The 9084-nt window shown below is 34.7% G+C and overlaps 1 pseudogene; it reads left to right on the top strand.

Annotated features, from left to right (window-relative positions):
* Window positions 1-2572: 2572 nt before the first annotated feature.
* Window positions 2573-7982, top strand: LOC127557318 (cytosolic carboxypeptidase 1-like; annotated as a pseudogene).
* Window positions 7983-9084: the final 1102 nt, after the last annotated feature.

The raw sequence follows: 9084 nt of genomic DNA, 5'->3' as shown, positions 1-9084 counted from the left end.
TATCTAGATTTTAAGTTGTTTATGTATGTTGATTGAAGCATGGAGTGGGAAATTTTACCTAGTTTTAGACAGTCTCTCATTTTAAAACAAAACCAATATTTTATTTATCTTTTGTATGCAAGCATATTTTTCCATGCTTGTTTCTATTACAGGCATCTGATGATTATATTCAGAGGTTAAAATTAGAAAGCAAAGTCTACACCAACTTTATCCAGCAGTCTTTGGAAATATGTTCCTTCCAAGTTCTTCAAGCAAATTTCATGTTCTTTTATTCATTCCCATAATTTTACAATTGGGCATTTCTCATCCTACAATTCACCTTATTAACCATAAAGACATGTCAGTTCTGCCATAGGCATTCTACTGTAGAAAATTGTAATGGGAGTAGATACTGCTCTAAAAACTTGTAATTAAAATAAAACTAAGAAAATCAATGCCATAAAATATAAGAAGAAAATGGATGACTCACTCTGATAGGATGTTTATGGGATCTATTTCTATTTTTCTTTCTTTCTTTCTTCACATTTCTGCCTTAGTTTTTACTGTCAAAAACAAATCTTTGGGGAATGAAGTCAAAGGAAAATTTCAAAGAAGTGAAGAGAGGTCTGAGAGAGGAATAACATTCAATTGGTGGATAATTTGAGAGAAGGGAGTGATTGAATTTCAGGGAATAGAGGAGAACAATGCTCAGTGACAAATTGGGGGAAGGGAAGAGAGAAACCCAGGCTATGCTTGAGAAGAGCAAAGAACACTAGATAAGGAATAAGAGATAATTAAGGGAATAGAGTTGTAGACAGGATTAGTGGTAGATAGAAGCAAAAGAAGTTTGAATTTAGTGTAGTTAAGTATTTCATAATTGATGAATGTAATTAAGGAGGTGGATGTTGGGTCAGTCCAAATTTTAAGTTAATTATTTGGCAATGACATTTTGAGTAAAATAGCAGGAAAAGAAATGGAGAGGTCAAGCTAGATAAGGCAAAAGGGGAGAAAACACTGGTTAGAAATTCAGGTTTTTAACCATATTAATAAAATACAGTTGAAAACCTGAATTGGTTTAATAGTATTATATCAGGAAACATATGTCAATCTGCATATTAGGGTGACACCAGAAGAGATTCAAATTGCCATTTTAAATAATAATCCCCAGCAGCAACATTTGAATATTAGTTTCATGGAACCATAATTTCAAGAATGAAGAGCCCTCAGAAATCATCTAGATCAGCTCAGAGAGGTTAGTGATTTTTGCAATGTCATAGAGTCTTCACTTAGTAATTTTGAGTTTGAAAGAGAAGAATATGATGTAAAAATGGCCATTTATTTCTATCATTACTGAGAACTGGCATCTAATAGTAGTGAGGGAAGTCTTTGACACTGTTGCCCCTGGACACAGGACCATAGTTCTGAACCTATTCTTCACTTACACAAAGAAAAAAAATTATCTCCTTTATTTAGGCCTAAAATCACCAATGAGTTGCCCAAAATCAATGCCATTTTGCAGCTGTCTTAGGATTCAGATGTGTTGGGGCCATGTTTAAGCTGCAGAAGATAATATTGGCACTTTAGAGGGTGAATAATAGCCTATGGAAAACAAATAAGTAATACATGGAGAAAAACAAGAGTTTTATAACCAAAGCTAAACAAAAAGTTTTGATCAGATCGTATATCAAATAAAAAACACAAGTGGTACTAACTATAAAGATAAGTGATACCTATATGATGTATGTAATACAGAAAAGTAGATTAAAAATGATATCTTTGGATGCTCCAAGAAAAGAAATCATTTCTTTAGTGAAGCCAGAGCTTTTGAAAGCTGCAGGAGCAAACAGTCTAGAAAATTTCATCTCTGTCTACTCTTCTTTTGTCTCTTTTTTTATCTTCTTCTTCTTCCCACCTCTTCCCCCTAGCTCTCACCTTTCCCCTAAGACAATGATAGGACAGAACAGGTTTTTCTACATGGCTTTATGATTTTTTCTCAGCCAAGGTCCAGAGACCACCTTGAGGGGTGACTGAGTAGTTCACTTCTCAAGCCTATTTCATTTTTGGTTTCTCAGTGGAAGTTGCCAACAAGGCACCAATTAGGGGAAACAAGACTGAAGGAAAATAGAAATTTGCTACTGTATTGCATGCGTGTATGTGTGTGTGTGTGTGTGTGTGTGTGTGTGTGTGTTTTGACATCTAGTTTGAACTTCAACATGGCCTGTGCTCTTTTGCAAGCATTTAAAAAGAAATAAACTTAGTCTCATTACCATCAGATAAGATGATGGGGGAAATGGGCTGGAAAAAAATTCTGAATCTTTTCTGAGCCCTATTCTCCAGCTTACAAAGAAAAGGGCAAATTCTTTACTGCTGTGCCATTCAGCTATTATGTTTAACAATCTAATTAGAAAGGCTGGGTAGCCCATTCCCATTGTAAAAGCAAAGACAGTACACACAAGCAAAACCAATTAGACAGCTGTCGTTTACAGATCTGAACTGCCCTCCAGCCAGTTTCTAATGAACCACCCACCTCCCAGATCTTCCCCTCCCCAAGCCCCAGGAGAATGCTCTTGTCCATAAACTGGGCCAGATGACCATGGCAACAGGGGTACAGTGTCGCCCATGCTCAAGATGGGGAATAGCCTCAATTACCTGGAGTGAGCCACAGAGAATTAGTTGCCCCTTGACATTAGCTCTCACTTTGATGCTTCATAGTGACTTCCAACTTGTACCCAACTCTATGCAGGGGCTCCAGAGAATCAGGCGGACCCTGAGCTTAGGCAGGTCAGACTTATGCTAACAGGTGGCAATAAATCAGAGCCATTGCTTTCACTTTTACGAATGTTACTTTCTACACACCAGGGACTTATTTTAACTTGAAACAGATGAAAAACTACACATTAGGACTGCATACTTGCCGTGCCTTTGTTTTTTGGGGGGCCCCCGTATGGCTTAAATTAAGGCGCACTGCATTGAGCAGATTGCTTACTGCAAGTTAGTCATCTGTTTGGTGTTTTGTGTGTCCCACAAGGCAGTTGTGGTTATTCACAAGTCTATTAATTAAAAAGAGAACTAGTAAGGGGGAAACTACTGAGTGGGCTGATGAACCATGCAACCACTTCAAAAATGAAGAAGACGTATTAAAAACAGGGGGAAAAAATCTCTCTTGCATTCCATCTCTCGAATCATCTGATATAGCTAGTTGTTTGAACTGAGCTTTATAAAAGCTCATGAAAAATAAGCTCTTGTCATCATTGCATCTCAATGAGGAGTTTTCTGTACAAGAATTAAAACAATGCTGTCTGAACTGATGGGACCAAGATTTAGGGCAATATTTTTATTTAAAAACAAAACAAAACAAAACAAACTCCAATTTTCAGCAGGTTATGACTTTTTCAACAATTCATCTTATGTTCAAATTTGGCCTTATCAGAACAGAAAACAAAGGGTTTTAATTCTCTGGGAATTAAAAGACTACATCATGTCTATTAGCAAGATTATTTAATAGAGAATACCTTAGGGACTTTTTTCAGGGCCTTTCCAAGGATCAAAGGACTTCCTATGTGATATCCTATTATTTCCCTAAGAGCTCAGCAAGGTAGGAAGGACCCAGGATTTTTATTTTACAAGTCGGGAAGTAAAGTATTAAATCTGACATGTAAGATTCCTAAGTTTCCCTGTAAATCATTGAATAGATTATTTTTTTTTTGTCATGATCAATTGATTTTTTTTTAGAGATCAATTTTTAAAGTTGTTATCATTTATTCTCAATGCAATTAAAAACTAAAATTTCTGGTGATGCAGGGCAGTGTGCTAACATTGCCTGGGATACAAAACAAGATTTGCTATCTCCTCCACCATCACCCCCTCCTCCTTACTCACTGGGTATGAAAGCAGGGTGGCTGGTGGTAAGTGACTTATGGGGGCCTTTCAGAAAATCAGTCCTTGCCACGACCTAAGCAGGAGCTGGAGTGAGAACTGGAGGAAGCCCTTCCTTTCAGTTCCCAGACCTTGAAATCAAGAATTATTAAAACTAAGATATAACTGGCAAGATGAACAAATTAAAAGTGCTAGCAGGAAAAAAAAAAGCCTTACTAGTAATCCTCTGACTGTGAAATGAAAGATCAATTGTGAATGTCTACAAACAGAATTTTCACTTTAACCAAGGTCAAAAAAAAAAAATGGGAAAGAAATGACAGCCAAAGGGTCCACAGGAATAGATATTCTGCTCTCATCATTAGAGAAGGAAAGATCTTCAGACCACACTTAATAGCTCAAACATTCTTGTTGAATTGGTGTCAGGTGATAGTAGTAAGAGACCAAGTGTTTTAATCTCCAAAAGTTGTACAATACATATTGTTGTAGTTACTTGTGAATACTAGCAGGGAACCTCCACCACAGGAAGAGTTAATGATGCAAGTTCACACCTTTTTTGTGAGAACTGGATCAAGAGACAAAGAATTTAGATTGTAGTATAAAATTAATGAGCACTTAACTATAACTGAATCTGATGAGACAGAATTTGTAAAATCAGCATTTAGTGCTGCCATGGCTTCAGCTTTTTCGAGTATATTCTACTCATCCTGTGAATGCCATGTCCTTAGAGAAAAACGGAATTATGGAATTGATGTTTAAAGTCATTGGCCCTTTTAGTATAAAGAACACCAGCCTTATTATGAAAGTTGCTTTAGACACACTTGCTACATTGCTGAAATCAAAAACAAATGCGACGAAGCTGTAGACAGAGGATGTGTCCATGTGCTTTTAACAATTTATGTAGATTGGCACCAGCAAGATAATCAGCACAGAAACATGTTCATCTGGAAGGAAATTTAACAGAATTTAAAAAGTGTCACAGGCTTCAAGTTGGGAAGAAAGGCATCTATTGGCACGAATGGGATGAAAATTGTATACAACAATTCACAAAATTGCTTGGCAGTCAGTTCTCTTGATTCTCTCGTCAACACACCTAGTCTAATTATGAGGAAGCATTTTTCCATAAATCATCTTCCACTATCAACTATTAAAAATGCTTTAAGTTTCCAATTACTAGTTATTTCTATGATTGTACCTTTGGATCAGCTCTCCAGTTTACTGTGTGAATTTTGTAGTAGATAAAAAGATGATAATGAAATCCTTAAATTAGAAGCTAAAAAATGAAATCAAGAATGATGATGATATAGACCAAAATTTAAAAAATGATGATACTGAGAATGATATTAATAAATCAAAACCCAAGCAAGAGTTAGGACAATCAACAGAAGAACCAAAAATATTTGAAAATTTTTCCCATGAACTTTTCGATGACTTTCAGGAATGCAATTTAATTGACAAAGAACCAAAACCCTTGGCAATGGAAGGAAATCTAGGTGCACCTATTGTTCCTATAGCAGAAGAGTCATCTGTGGAACCAAAACAGTCTAATAAATTCAGTGAAAAAGAATATCATTTTACAGGGGAAGGAAGGTGACAAACAATTTGCCTTTTTAGACCTGGTAAAAGAAGATATTAAAAACATTGATAGTTCATTGCAGCAACAGGAAGGTGAACAAAAAGGAGCAATTTCATCAAGCCTTATCAGAACAGAAAACACAAAGAATTTTAATTCTGTAGAAATTTTAAAAGTACACTATGTCTATTAGCAAGATAATTTAATAGAGAATACCTTAGGGTTTTTTCAGTACCTTTTCAATGATCAAAGGGTTTCCTATGTGACATCCTACTATTTCCCAAAGTACTCAGTGAGATAGGAAGGACTGAGGATTTTTATTTTACAGGTGGAGAAGAAAAGTTAATTCTTACATGTAAGATTCCTAAGTTCCCCTGTAAATCATTGCATAGATTAATTTTTTTGTCATGATCAATTGATTTTTAAGAGATCAAATTGTTGAAGTTTATCACTAGCAATATAGTGAAGATCTTGGATACATCACTTAACACTACAGAATGCTCCCCAAACTTCGCAGTGCTTCTCTGCCAGAATAGAGTCCAGTTCTCACCTTTCCTCCATTACATGCACTGAAACATATCCCTATATTTCTACCTGTGGAAATGTGTTCTTTAAGAGATGAAATGTTCAATCAGAAAGGCAATGCTTTACTGGAGCTGAAATGGAAAAAAAATAAAATTCTGCATCTAATTTTCATCAGTAGATTAAGCATCAGATGAAGTACTCAACATATACTACATCAAACTCCATGATTCTGGTCTATATGCTGAGATTGTAAAAAATACTAAATCTGTTCCTGAATATCAAGAAATGGCTTCTCCTGATTATTTTGGTCACACTCTACTTCACTTTAAAGAACCTCGTTTAGAAAGACTGCATGGTGGGCAGAAATTGCCCAGGATATTGAGAGACTAATTTATCAAAGTGCTATCAAGATAAAGTTATGTATGACCTGGATAAACCAAATTACACATCACCAGAAGAAGGAGAAAGTTTGAAATTTAATTCCAAAACTGAAACTATAAATCTACGGAAAGTTATTCAAATTTTAAAAATGAATATGATATTATTCTGAACTCAGATACAAATAGCAATTATAATGATTAGTTGTTTTACTTTGAAGTCAGTGGAATGTGAACAGATGTTGGATAGTGATTTAATATCATCAACTGTGAAAAATCCAACAGTTAGTTTAATTATGGTATGCAACCTTTTATGTATTCAGTCCAGGAAACATTACATGCTAGACCATGGTGAATTTGTGTTGGTACTGACATTTGTTACTATCAAAATCATTTCTTTAGAAATTTAGTTGTTAATGTTGGGCAAAAAGAAAAATCCTGCTATATGATTACATTCACAGTCACTTTCCTACATAAGGATGACATTTGCTATTTTGATTATTATCCATATAAATACTAAACTTTACAGATGCATCTTCAAAAATTGAAATCGTCACACAACTCTCAGCAAATCTATTTTCAACAAGATGTGTTATGTGAAACTCTGTGTGGAAATAGCTGTCCTATATTGACTGTAACTGCTATTCCAGAATCCAATTATTATGAAAATATCTGTCAATTTAGAAATCACTTTTGTATTTTCTTATCTGCTCAAGTACATCCTGGAGAAATTAATTCAAGCCAGGTTATGAAAGGAATTTTGGAATATCTCATGAGTAATAACCCTACTGCTGAGAGCTTGCTTGAATCCTATATTTTAAAAATCATCCTTATGCTAAACCTAGTTGGTGCCATTAATGAAAATCATTGTTCTTTAAGTGGAGAAGATTTGAACAGTCAGTGGCAAAGTCCAAATTCAGATTTATATCTTACAATTCACCATGCTAAAGGTCTGCTATAATATATGACACTAATCAAACATTCACTTCTGCTTTACTGAAATTATCATGGTCATTCTCAAAAGTAAAATGTATGTGTGCATATGCTACAGCATTAAGGAGACTGTGGCACACTATTAATAATATTGCCTCATGTGATGTGGTTGAAGATATAGGATACAGGACTTTTTCTAAGACATTGATCCATATTGCCTAGCATTCTGTATGAACAACTGTGACTGTAGAGGAAGAAGTCCAAACAATCTCCAGTATGTCTTGCTCTATGGAGGGAAATAAGAGTAGAGAAAAGCTGCACCATGGAGAGTACATTTTGTGGTTGTGATCAAGGAAAATATGAGGATTTACAGATTGGGATATGAGTATTAGAAGAGATGGGAAACACAAAAGTTTTGTATTGCTTTATTCTATTTGAAAAGACTGACATCACTATTAGAATACAATCTACCTAACAACAATCTTGGATTTGAAAATTATTCTATTGAATTTTGTTGCAAAGTAACAAGTCCTAACACAAGTTTTAGAAGAAGATGAGCCTCATTTCCTTGATGAAGTTGATTGTGGTACAGAAAGTAATGCTGAGATAGACATTTAATTGCCTGAGAATGTTGGGGACTTTCTGTCCAAGAAGATTCACATTCTGATGTGGACTCACCAAAAACATCCTTCCTTGAACCTTCTGCTATCTCATGCAAATGACTAAAGAATGAGAAATATCTTAGTTTCCATTGAATAAGAAACTTTTGATTTTAAAAAGATCTGACCCTCCAAAAACAAAAAATAGCTGAAGCCAGTTTGGTTTCAAGATAATAAATGTTTTTGATTTATGATAAAAACTGTCATTTATTTTACTCAAAGAATTCAATGCATTTACTGATAGCATTGAATTATCAAAGCTTGATTTATCTTTTTTCCTCTTTTTTTTTGGCTAAGGAAATTGGGGTTAAGTGACTTGCCCAGAGTTAGAGAGATAGAAAGTATTAAGCGTCTGAGTTCACATTTGAACGCAGGTCCTCCTGACTTCAAGGCTGGTTCTCTATCCACTACACCACCTAGCTACTCCAATTTATCTTTTTTTCAACAAACTTAGTATCCTTGCATGACTTTTTGTCTCTTTATCCTTATATCCTACATCAAAAGGATAAGTTTGCAATGTTTCAGAATAAAAATAATCTAATTATAGGTCTTATTGTTAATAACTTCTTGAAAATATTATATATGTACAAAAATTTTTATTAATCTATGCGTTGTATATGGGGAAGTGGATGGATATTGAAGATAAAAAAAATAAGTTCTTCAGAATGTATTAACTTTTTGATTTTATGTGAAGTAATCTAGAACTTGTTTTGAAACTATTTCATTCTACAATTCTAACCAAAAATGAATTATCAGGGGCAGTTAGATGGTACAGTGGATAAAGTGCTGGCCCTGAAGTCAGAAGGATTTCAGTTCAAATACAGCCTCAGACACTTAACACTTTCTAGTTGTGTGACCCTGAACACAGTTGCCTCAAATCAACCAACAAAAAAAGATGAATTATAAAAAATCCAAACCTAAATTTCTTCAAATAAAATTTGAATTCTTATATCATGGCCATTTCAGGGATGTTGAATAAGAACTGTGTTCTTAAGATTATTATGTATTAAATTTATTCCTGTTTAATAGATGAGGGAGCCAAAGCCTCTAGGGATTCCATAATTTGCCTATGGGGAAACAATTCCTACCAAGTCAAGCACTCCAAGCACATTTTGAAGATGTCTGACTTCTATCTAGGAGTGTGTTATATCTATCTGTATAGAAG

The sequence above is a fragment of the Antechinus flavipes genome, chromosome 3, assembly GCF_016432865.1.
Source record: "Antechinus flavipes isolate AdamAnt ecotype Samford, QLD, Australia chromosome 3, AdamAnt_v2, whole genome shotgun sequence".
Lineage (NCBI taxonomy): Eukaryota > Metazoa > Chordata > Mammalia > Dasyuromorphia > Dasyuridae > Antechinus > Antechinus flavipes.
Note: the sequence above shows the minus strand (reverse complement) of the source record. Positions and strands in the feature narration are given on the sequence as shown.